General features: G+C 49.0%; 4 non-coding genes across 4 annotated transcripts; all 4 read right to left on the reverse strand.

Moving 5' to 3' along the window:
• Positions 1-8279: 8279 nt before the first annotated feature.
• Positions 8280-8370, reverse strand: LOC128916848 (small nucleolar SNORD12/SNORD106). Its single transcript, XR_008469063.1, has one exon. It is a non-coding gene; the product is annotated as a small nucleolar SNORD12/SNORD106 (small nucleolar RNA).
• Positions 8371-8978: 608 nt separating this feature from the next.
• Positions 8979-9069, reverse strand: LOC128916851 (small nucleolar SNORD12/SNORD106). The gene has a single exon (XR_008469066.1). It is a non-coding gene; the product is annotated as a small nucleolar SNORD12/SNORD106 (small nucleolar RNA).
• An 826-nt stretch (positions 9070-9895) lies between these two features.
• LOC128916849 (small nucleolar SNORD12/SNORD106) lies at positions 9896-9986 on the reverse strand. Its single transcript, XR_008469064.1, has one exon. It is a non-coding gene; the product is annotated as a small nucleolar SNORD12/SNORD106 (small nucleolar RNA).
• Positions 9987-11001: 1015 nt separating this feature from the next.
• Positions 11002-11087, reverse strand: LOC128916850 (small nucleolar SNORD12/SNORD106). The gene has a single exon (XR_008469065.1). It is a non-coding gene; the product is annotated as a small nucleolar SNORD12/SNORD106 (small nucleolar RNA).
• Positions 11088-11522: the final 435 nt, after the last annotated feature.

Genomic DNA, 11522 nt, shown 5'->3' on the forward strand with positions numbered 1-11522 from the left:
GAAAAAGTAAGTTTTTATCTCCTCTTGGTAGACAAAATCCTTGCAAACATGAATGGAGACTAAGCCAGTGTAACGTGTAACAATTACAGTAACACTCTTGTGAGCCTGCAGATGGTTTGCAACCATTTGCATGAGATAGCAACCATCTTTCTTCATCAGCAGGCCATTAAATTCTCCAGATGGATTTGGGAAAATTGGTGGGGGTAAGGCAACGTCTACCATTGCTGCACTTGTGCAGCACAAAGAAAGTGCACATGCTCCAAGCTGCTAAACAAGGGCAGAGGTAGAGTTTAATATTTCTTCTCACTAAGAAATGCTACCCAGAAGTTAGCTGCTGCCTACAGGCCAGGCTGTATCCTGGACTGATGTGCAAGCATTCCAGTATCTGTGGGAGGATCAAAAGCATAAGCCTCACCCTTTCAATTAAAGAGCAGCCCTGAACCAGCAGCAGTAGGTTGTTGAAGACATTACGGCCACCCACAGCGGGAAATGCGAGCATGGGCAGAGCAGAGAGCATGTGTGCTACTCCGGGCCAGCCCCTGGGTGCTGACAGACCACCCCACCTTCAGACAGCGGCTTTCAGGAACGGGCTTCAGGGAATCCATCTGGGCAAGCAGCACCACGTGGGGCTGCATCTGCTTACCTACCACCCTCATGCACCAGCTGAGCCTCCTCAGCCCGCTGGAAGAACACCTGCTGCCCTGTTGAGATGGAAAACATGCTTTGCTGCTTCATGCAGTCGATGTTGAGACAACATCTCGAGAAGCCTTTCTGGGCCTGGACATCCTTGCTGAGGAAGGTTACATGAACCCAAGGGAGTCTGCGCAAAGTAGATAAATGAGGACAGCCCCTGGCTTTAATATTTGCTTTGAGAAAAGACTAAGGAAGTCAAGCTTATTCTCAACACTAGAGGGAAGACTTCAAGATGACCCAGCCACAGCATTTGAAACTGAACAGAGAAAGCGACAGGCACAGTGAAGTGCAGAGTATCCAGTGGGCATTTTTCTAAATATAACACTAAAGAAATCAGGCAGATCCTCAGGTAACACAGACAAAAATTGTCCTGAACTTGTTTTCATGAACCCAAATCAATCTTAGGGAATATAATGGAATTGCTTCACTTTACACCATGAATATGGTCTAGCACAAAGAATAATTTTACCCATCACCAAGACAACTCTGTTACTACCTGCAAGCTGCCAGGTGTTCCCCATCCACATTATAAGAGACTTGAGCCAATTTCAGCCACTAGAAGGCCTATGGCAGGTGCTGCATCCAGCCCTCGCCAGCCTCATGTTGGCACTGAGCAGAGAAACAGATGAACAGAATTTCTTCAGACCCCAGAGTACCTATTTGTGTAAACGTGAAGAGAACCATTCCCAGCACTTTTCTCCAGAGTTTAATTTACTGTGGAATGATCTAGAAGGCTTTCGCATCAGTCTCAGGTAGGTATCATGGGGCAAAGGGGAGATTTTGATGGTGTATGCAGCAGAAAGCCAGAGCTCTCACTGTCCCCTCTCCCTTCACCCTGCTGAGAGAGCACAAGTCCTCCCTCTACACAGTGAGCTGAACCTGAGCATCAGCCAGGTCTGAGCGAGAAAAGTCACGGCACGGGGCAGAGGGACATAAACTGCAGTTTTCTGCAAGATAAAGGCTGCCAGAAGACAGACGGTGCAGCGCCAAAGGGCCTTGGCCCTATCTGCACCCTGTGCCCAGCGCTTGGATGGGAAGTGCCTGGGAACCCACTGCTTGTGCTGTAACACAAACCAGCAGTTCCCACAGCGCCAAAACAGACTCAGGCTGAACAAAGACACTTGGCTTCACCCCTCCACTGCAAGGGATCTGGCAAAAAGGGTGGAAGAGAAGTCTGTAGCTGCAAAACATCTCTGTAAAAGACGGGATGCTGTAGGAGAAAGAAACACTCTGCTTCAAAAAAAGTCTTCCCCTTACTGCCTGTGGGGCAGTCTGAGTCTCCTGAAATCTGGATCTTCCTAGGGTGATCACAAAACCAAGTTTCGCTTCATTGCTGTCCATTATTCACCCTACATCCCTGGAGGTATTTAAAAGACGGGTAGACATGGTGCTGAGGGACACGACTTAGTGGTGGTTTTGACAGTGTTATGGTTGGACGCGATGATCTTAAAGGTCCCTTCCAACCTAAACAATTCTATGATAATATCTAGCCTGTCAACACAGCTGATGTATCGGAATACTTAATCTATCACTGAGCAGAGATGGAGGCAGAGGAAATAAGGCGGAGAGTAGAAGCAGCAATTTGTAAATGGACTGTGCTATTCCATAAGCTAATGCAGCCGCTTAACAGATGGGTCTAAAAAGAATATAATAATCACCATGCAGTCAAAAAGATGCCTGAGTCTTTGGGAAGATAAATGTTAAACCTCTCACTGTGTATGAAAACACGTCTATTAATCAGACAGAGAAATAATCTGTGCTATTTTCCTCTCAAATGCTCGTGGCACCAAGAAACAGAGCTGTTTGAGAAAAGTAAACATTTGCTTCAACATACCAGCCCAGGGAGTGACTCCAGATTTCAGTTTCAGAAAGTTACACAAGTACATACAGCATTGTCTATTCCTGCTATAACTGACAGAACTGACAATTCTGCCTTCCTTCAGCCACTTCACAGCAGCAGAATATGAGCTCTGGACATGCTGCAATTATCCTTTGCTGGCCTCCGAGAGCTAGTAAGGAGCTCTCTGTGCAGAGAAAAAGCTGTAAGTCAGCCTGTGTCCAAAACATACATCTTGGCCTTTATCTCCTCATTCAAACCACCCAGCAGACACACTCAGGAGTCGATCAGTGCCTGCAGAAGTCAGGTAAGCAACGGGGCAACAAATGCCAAGGACAGCTGAGGAGGAGAGCTGCAAATTGCTTTAAACTCAGGACTCAACCTCCCTCCCCCTCATCTTTTATCATAGGGCTATATCACGAGATTTTCAAATAGTGTAATCTTACCTCCATGCTTGGTATAGACAATAAAGTTTGTTTGATGGTTTCTCTATTAACTGGGAGGCCTACTTCATTACTTGGCTGTAACGCAGTTGTTCTAGGAAGTCCACTGCAGCTCAAGTTTTTTAATAGCTCATGGTTACACACAGGAAAATTATCTGATCTCATAGCATACCACACTGCTGAGCCCACAGCTGCCCACAGTCAAGTTCAGCCAGCTCTCCATTACCAAGGGTGTTTGGAGAAGCAGCAGAAGGTAGGGTATTCTGTGTAACAGAAAAAAAGTTGTTACGGTACTAAATAACATGACCCCTAGTCTGTGTTTACCAGCTGCACCTACCATATATCTTCATTTTCCTGAAACTCTGACCAGACAGACTTTTGGTAAATGCAGCCATAATCACATTTTTGAGCATGGTACGTGGGAATTTGGAGCAAAGGTGTGGAAGGAATACCAGGGGATGATCTCTAGACCCAAACTAGTTCCAGCAAAAACAACATAAAGACCAAAAACATCTACCCAGATGTAAAATGAAGCCACACCTAAGGTACCCAGCTGCTTGCAGGCATATCAGAAACTCCAGCAGATGAAAGCTTTGAAGCAAAAAACTATCCATACAGAATTCCTCCACCTCTGCTCCTCTAAATAAAAGCCTCTGACAAGTTCAGATGTTACTTTCAGGGTTTGCCCCCACTTTGTCACACTCTTGCTCTTGCAGATAAGCTAATGACCACTGGTCCAGAGGTTTATTACAGTACACTGCTATAGTGACAAGGTGAAAGCATCCTGACTACGTACACACACAGAACAACTCAAACAAACGGACAGTTCGATGCAGAAACTCCATCTGGCCCTTACTAAGCTTTGGGGAACGCATGCACACAGCACCCCCTACAGCTGCCAGGTCAGAGATCTCCAGGCTCAGTTCATCCCCTGCAGTTCAGTTCCTCCATACAACTAGCCCCTGTATCCGGACTAGAAAGCATGCACAGGTTGCCTGCAGTGGGTCAGTTCTCTTCAGTTTTGTCTTCCATCCCTATGCACATGTGCACTAGCAGCAGTGCTTGAATCCTGACCTGAGCAACTTTTCTTGGAGAGGTAATAAAACATGCAAAGAACATGTTCCAGCTGCCTCTGTCCTTACAGCTCCCACTGGACAACCACCACTCTCCATTCCCTAAAGTACACTTGCTGGTAGGTATGCTCACTAGATTATGAAAGTAATTATATTAGCAGCAGTTCTGATCCCTTATCAATATGTTGTTTCAAGAGATTATGCTGCTTACGTTAATTGAATGAGAAAAATCTCTACCCAGTTTAATGGAAGACTGCTTTGGATGCCGATTAATCGCTAATTTTTCATCTTTGCTGTTTCCTACTAAACATATATGCCAAAGGCCACTATCGGCTCAGACACCAAATCCCTTCCCATAACCACTGAAACTGTTATTTATGCTTTTAAGTAGCAGAAATACCTTCTAGACTTGTATTTGCTGTAAACAACTTCCAATCCATTAGAGTATTAATTAGGCTATTGCTACCAGGCAGTAAAAATAACACAGCAATACTTCAAATGCTGCAGGAAATTATTCCTTAAACATTTCCTCAGCCTGTTATCCATGCATCACTTTTGCCCTTCAGCTACTTCAAGCAGAGTTGTCACCCTTGGGCTAGCTAGCTCACTGCAACCCCTGCCTGTGCACCCAGCTGCTTTCAGGCAGCAGTCCCTCAGTTGGTACTCAGCATGTATGACCCATCAGTTACAGGCTTCCACAGGCCCAGAACTACCAATGCAAGAACCTTCAACAGCTGCCAGGTGGCCCTGCTCCTCAGGAACTTAATGAGGCTGCAGGGAGATTGGTTCTTAACCCCATCCCTAATGCACATACCTGCTGCACTACTTCCCAACCACAGCACATGGAGAACAGCTACTTCCATCATTAGCCCTGGGGTTTGAATGTGAACCTGCTGTCTGAGACACTGCAGGTTAATATATAACCCAATTCTTCACATCAGCTTGATGTGAAGGGGCTATTAACTTAATTTGCATTGCCAGCGGGGTATACAAGTGCTACTAGACCAGGACCTGCATGAGACATCTGCCAAGGCCCATCTGACTGTGCAGACACCACTCCCGACTGCCAGGCTAATGGGCACAGCAGATGGAGAATGCCTTCGCCCTCCCGGCAGAACAGACTCGCCACCATTCAAGCCCTCTACATTACACACCACAGGTGCATTGATATTCTCACCCCTCAGGAGGCCAGATGCGTACGGCCAATTGACCTGGGGTATGAAAATCAGAGGTACAGAAAGCAGTACATCTTAGGACTCTCGACTACCTCTCTGGTATTAGGAAATTAGGTGTTAAGAAAACCTTTAGCTTCCTATTGTTTAGTGGTTCCCTACTTCAGCATTTATGTACAATCCATATTTGATTCTCCTGCTCTGCAAACCTGGAAGTTTGCCAAACAGCATCCAGGGGAAGACTGCAGGATCTGAATGAACATCTGCCACTAAGTCTCTTCAGCCAGAAGCACACTCAATTCCCACTAGCTGAAGACACTGCGTGAGGAAAATGTCCAAATCCTCACAGAAGCTGACATCAGCTTCCCTTCCTCCCCAGACTGCTGTCACTTTTCTGTAAGACTCATGTATGGAAGAATTTGCAAAGCCAGTGACTTACTTGGCAATGTGCTAATCTACACCTTTTACCAGGGCAGCTCAAGTCCCCACTGATTTAAGTTTTACACGAGCTGCTCCCCACAGGATCTAAGGGAGAAGCAAAGGCAGAGCCCTTGTTCAAATAGAGGTAAAGTGCAGACTACGTATGTTTAACTCCAGAAGACAGGCCTGTTGTCGACCTTTAGCACCCAACTATTACATACACAAAACTGCCCTAATGATGCTTCCGGCAGCACAGCAGCAGCCACAAACCTCAGATAGGCACTTTTTCTTCAGGGTATGTGAAGCTGTATTGCCGTAAGATCATGTCCCTTTCCCCTAGCTTGAGGCAGCAGGCAGCTCCATGTAAGCCATCACTACAGAAGCACTGTTGCCATCTAACTCCCCAAAACAATTAGGGGATGTAGGTGTGTAAAGAGAATTTTAGCCACCAGCTGAATTCACGCAGTATTCAGATTTTATTAAAAATAAGCTCTACACAGTACAGAAACACACACTGTGCCACAGCATCCAAGAAGCCCCTTCCCCACTTTACAGGCTGCCAATGATACATTAGTAAAGCTTTCTGGATGAAAGGGGAAAGCCAAAACAGGAGTCCCCCCACCCCTTACACAGCAGGCCATCCTCCCACACTCAACAATTGCCCTCCAAGGAAAGGCTTCCTTAGTTTTAATGATTGTAGTAGGATAACACGAGCTGTCAGGTGGTGAATGCAGCCCTTGCAGACAAAAGCATCCAATTACACTAAACATGCAGCAAGTTCCAGAATCCATTATACTTAAATGCCTCATACCAAGGGAAAGAAAAACCCTCTGTAAGTTGGCAGGACAGCAACTGATCACTCCCACTAGCTCTGAGAAAGACCAGAGCTGTTGCAGGGTGATGTGAATGCTGTAGCTTGGACAAGGGATCACACGCAGCAGCATGGAGAGGGACATCATTAGCAGAAGACAGCTTTCTGCTAGTACACCGAAATCACAGCAGGTCCCAGGACAACTTCTGACAAATCTCAACCTGTCAAAAAAACAGCCAACATTTTGTCAGTCCACTCCACCTCACATCGCAAATATATACCTTCCAAATCCCCCCCAAACTATTTGACAACAAGGGTTGCTCTGCAACAGCAAAAACTCCACTGCCAAGCACTCCAAACAGGAGCACTCCAAACTGTATTGTGTGTATTATGTGAGCTTTTAGAGCTGTGCTTGATAGAACCTGGGGAAGCTGACTGAGCAGAGTGACAGGGTAATATATTCAGTCAATTCTACCAGCTTTACCATCTGACACAGAACACTCACACTCCTTTTGAATTCATACATACAGGCTACCAAGGAGACTTTAGCCTCCTTGGAGATACAATAGCTGCACAACCGGCACCTGAACAACACAAGGCTGTAACTGAATGAAGCCAGTGACAATAGGTGTTTATCCAATCAAGTAAGGTCCTATATTAAGCACATTTTCTAGAGCATTAGTGAAATCCTGACAGCCAAGTTTTCAGAATATGTCATTGCCAATCTTCTATAAAAAAAACAAAGTAAGAAAAAGAACACAAAACCAATCCCTCTCTTGCAAATAGACATATTGCTGGAAGTCGACTTTCACCCACACATCTCCAAGGCATTGGGAACCTCCCATTCAGAGAGAGAAAAAAAGAAAAATAAGATCAAGAACAAAAGCTGCCAGACTCTGTAAGAAGCATCTCGTTTTAACACTGCTTAAATGGGGCAAAATAAAAGATATGCTTATGCCCTTAAATTGAAACCTGTCAGAGCTCTTTGCCATTTACTTGAGATCTTCTGAAAGCAATAATTCTTTCACTTCTGATCCTCAGGTCTTATACGCATGTCAGACTGCATTACATGATCAGTGTTACTACGGTATGTGCAGACAGCACCCTCCAGTGCTGCCCGCCCTCAAAGCATGCAGCATACATGTAGTTTCCCCTGCTACAGAGGTGCACAGACATGTAGCCTCAATATACAGCCACATGAGGAATCAAAGCATCTTGCATCTGTGGAATCAGTCAATCTGGATAAAACAGAAGTTTCCATCAGCATTGCCAATCTGGTGGGCAAAAAAGTCTGAAGCCATCATGACAGATGCTGTTCTGCTGAACATTAAAAGTCAACCACCTACGTTTGAAAAATCTTCAGGTCCACAACAACTGACAAGCTATTAATCCCTGCAGGAAAGATGGTAATAGAAAACTTGAGTTTTCAACAGGTGTTGATACTCTGGTCCAAGACTTAAAGGGCCCCTGCTGCAATGCTCAAATCTACACATCTGTCAAATCTCCAGGGACACTGACCTGTCAAAGCACTGCAGAACCAACTCCACTACAGAAAGGTGGTTTCTGACCCCCTCCGTTTTTTGTTTCTTTTCATTTAATTTAAACCAGTGAACATTGCTGGATCAAAGACTTACCATTCTCCCCTGCCAGAGTGGCACACATAGTGGAGCAAACCAGGCAACTGCCCTCACGACACAATTAATTGCTGCCAGCTACAACCATCACATCAGGTCTCCAAGAGCCTCAACACTGTCTTCACAGAGCCCTAAGAGCAAAGGAACAATTAGCACCAGGCCCTCCCTGGGTATGGGACACAGCAGCCACTTCCCCGCTGGTGCATCAGACATGATTTGGCTTGAACAGTGAGAAATCAACACTGTCGCTCTGAAGGGGAAAGAATGCAGTCATCACTGACACCAGCAAGTCCCCAGGAGTTAGGTGGCTGCACACCCACGGCAGCTGTGCCACACTCCCACCTCCCCCGGCAGATCTGCAGGGACTGAATAAACTAATGGCAGAGGAAACGCCATGCACACATATGGCCACCACCAGATGCTGAACATCTGCTGTCCCCTCACACTCCTTTGAGTTGACCAGCAAGGGGAACAAGGACCTTGTTGCAATGCTTCCACATGAGGAACTGATGTGCTTTCACCTCTACAATGCTCAGGCTAATGCTCAAATTTATAGGTCAGTCAAGTCTCCAGGGACAAAGACTTTTTGGAGGAACTCCCTTCCAGAAAGGTGTTCCCCTTCCCCCGCCTTTTTTTTTTTTTAATTTAATTTAAACCAATGATCAACAGTTACTTCAAGGACTTACCATTCTTACTGGCTAGAGGTTCAGGCATGGTGGAGCAAACCAGGCAACTGCCCTCATCACGCAGATCATCACTGCCAGCTACAGCCATCACATCAGGTCTCCAAGAGCCTCAACATTCCCACTGATTTTGCAGCACCCTACAAGTAAAACCAAAGGGAACAATTAGCACCAGGCCCTCCCTGGGTGTGGGACACAGCAGCCACTTCCCCGCTGGTGCATCAGACATGATTTGGCTTGAACAGTGAGAAATCAACACTGTCGCTCTGAAGGGGAAAGAATGCAGTCATCACTGACACCAACGAGTCCCCAGGAGTTCAGTGGCTGCACACCCACGGCAGCTGTGCCACACTCCCACTTCCCCCAGCAGATCTGCAGGGACCGAGTGAACTAACAGCAGAGGAAGTGGCAGAGCCATGCACACATATGGCCACCAGCAAACGCTGAACACCTGCTGTCCCCTCACACTCCCTCAAGTTGGCCAGCAAGGGCAGGGCAGAGAAGACACAACCGCACTTCTCTTCCAAAGGACACATTTCACCCAGGATGGTTCCTGTCCCTTACTGGGGCAGCTGCTTTGAGCAGATGACACACGTCTCCATGCAGGGCATTTCTTAAAATGAGCTCTCTGAACACAATGCATCAGGGAAATAAAAACAGCACAGAGCTGTAAACCACCATCCTGCTCCAGCTTAGCCCACACTGGTGCAGCTTGCAGATCCCTGCCCTGATAGCTCCTGGTCATGAGCCACACCTACCACTTTGGACATGCTGGAACAGGAGCAACATGAGGCACAAAGGACCTTGTTGCACTGTTTCTGCATGAGGAAAACCTTGTGTTCCCCTTCCCCCGCCTTTTTTTTTTTTTTTTTAATTTAATTTAAACCAATGATCAACAGTTACTTTAAGGACTTACCATTCTTACTGGCTAGAGGTTCAGGCATGGTGGAGCAAACCAGGCAACTGCCCTCATCACGCAGATCATCACTGCCAGCTAGCTACAGCCATCACATCAGGTCTCCAAGAGCCTCAACATTCCCACTGATTTTGCAGCACCCTACAAGTAAAACCAAAGGGAACAATTAGCACCAGGCCCTCCCTGGGTGTGGGACACAGCAGCCACTTCCCCGCTGGTGCATCAGACATGATTTGGCTTGAACAGTGAGAAATCAACACTGTCGCTCTGAAGGGGAAAGAATGCAGTCATCACTGACACCAGCGAGTCCCCAGAAGTTCAGTGGCTGCACACCCACGGCAGCTGTGCCACACTCCCACTTCCCTCAGCAGACCCACGAGCAATGAGTGAATTTATGCAAATCCTTCCTCAAAAAGAGATGGCCAGTTGGCATGCTCAACAGGCACATGGGACAGGGGGAATACTGCAAAAGTCCAGAGAAAAAACACTGATGTATGGGGCTTCCAGAGCAGAGCATAAGACGGCTAAGCCAGAGGTAACACAAAAAGAGGAGGCAGGCAGAGATAAGAGGTTATCGCTTTTGCAGGCCCAGTTGCAGGCCCAGCCTTTATGGCCATGCGAGGCTGCTGCCTTCCCAACGCGAAGGCAGAAGGTCGCACACGTAGCAGCAAAATGCCGTGCGGCCGCCAGGCCCCAGGAACAGCTCGGCCAGGAACACGCGTGGCGATGGCTGCTGCTCACCCAGCGGCAGGGCCAGGGCACGACCCCCCTCTCCCAGGGCGCAGCCATGCCGGAGCGGGAGCAGCGCGCCCGCCTGCCCGCAGCCTGGCCGTGTCCCCGGCCACAAGGCACTGCCAGCGGCGGAACTGCCAACCCACCGCCCTTGCAGGGCTGCGGGTTTCTCGCCCGGCTGGACACATGGGGAGCGGGACGCGGCGCAAAGGGCCTGGCTGCAGGGTCCTGCGGGAGGAGGCCCTCCACCGCGTCTAGGCTAATGGCCAAACCCACGCAGCTCTCCAGCCCCCAGAGAGACCAGACTGGCAAAGCATTGCAGAAGCAGTTCAGTAACTCTTGAAAAACTAAAAATTATATAAACTTATTTTTAAACCAGTGAGGAACAGTCACTTTAAGGACTTACCATTCCCACCTGCCGGAGGCTCGGGCATGGCGGAGTAAACGCGGCAACCGCCCTCCTCCCAGGCCTGATCCCGCGGCATCGGGTCTCCCGGCGCCCTGCACCCTCCGCTTTGGGAGGCAAAAGCCACAGGGAACAGTCAGCACCGGATCCCGCAAGGGTGCGGGACACAGCGGCGCTTCCCGCTGGCGCATCAGACGTGATCTGGCTTTAACAGCGAGAGATCAACACTGTCGCTCTGACGGGGAAAGTGTCATCACCTACACCAGCGAGTCCCCGCTCCCCCACGGCTGTTAGACCTTCCCGGGAAGGGCCGCAGGAACCCGAGGGAAAGCACATGGGGACGGGGGCCACGAGGCCGAGCGGAGGAGGCGGCCATGCCGCCAGCCCACGCGGCCCGGCCGCTCCCCCAGCGGGCGGGGAGGGAGGCGACGCCGGCGGCCACCGACAGCCGGCTCAGGGACGGAGAGCCCCCGGGAAGGGAAGCGCAGAGCCGCCAGCCCCCAGGAGCCCAGTCCGCCGCCCGCACCCTCACTTACCTGGGCCAGGCCTGAGCAAGAGGGCGGCGGGCGCCGCGCGAGGTTCTTTATAGGGGCGGCGGGGCCCGCCCCGGCCCCGCCCGCGCTGAGGCGGGAGGGCGGGAGCCGCCGGCGCCGCCATGTCGGGCGGTGCCGTTCGGTCCGCCCGCGGGAGCTGCCCTGCCCG

This window comes from Rissa tridactyla, chromosome 12 (assembly GCF_028500815.1).
Source record: "Rissa tridactyla isolate bRisTri1 chromosome 12, bRisTri1.patW.cur.20221130, whole genome shotgun sequence".
In the NCBI taxonomy this organism is placed as follows: domain Eukaryota; kingdom Metazoa; phylum Chordata; class Aves; order Charadriiformes; family Laridae; genus Rissa; species Rissa tridactyla.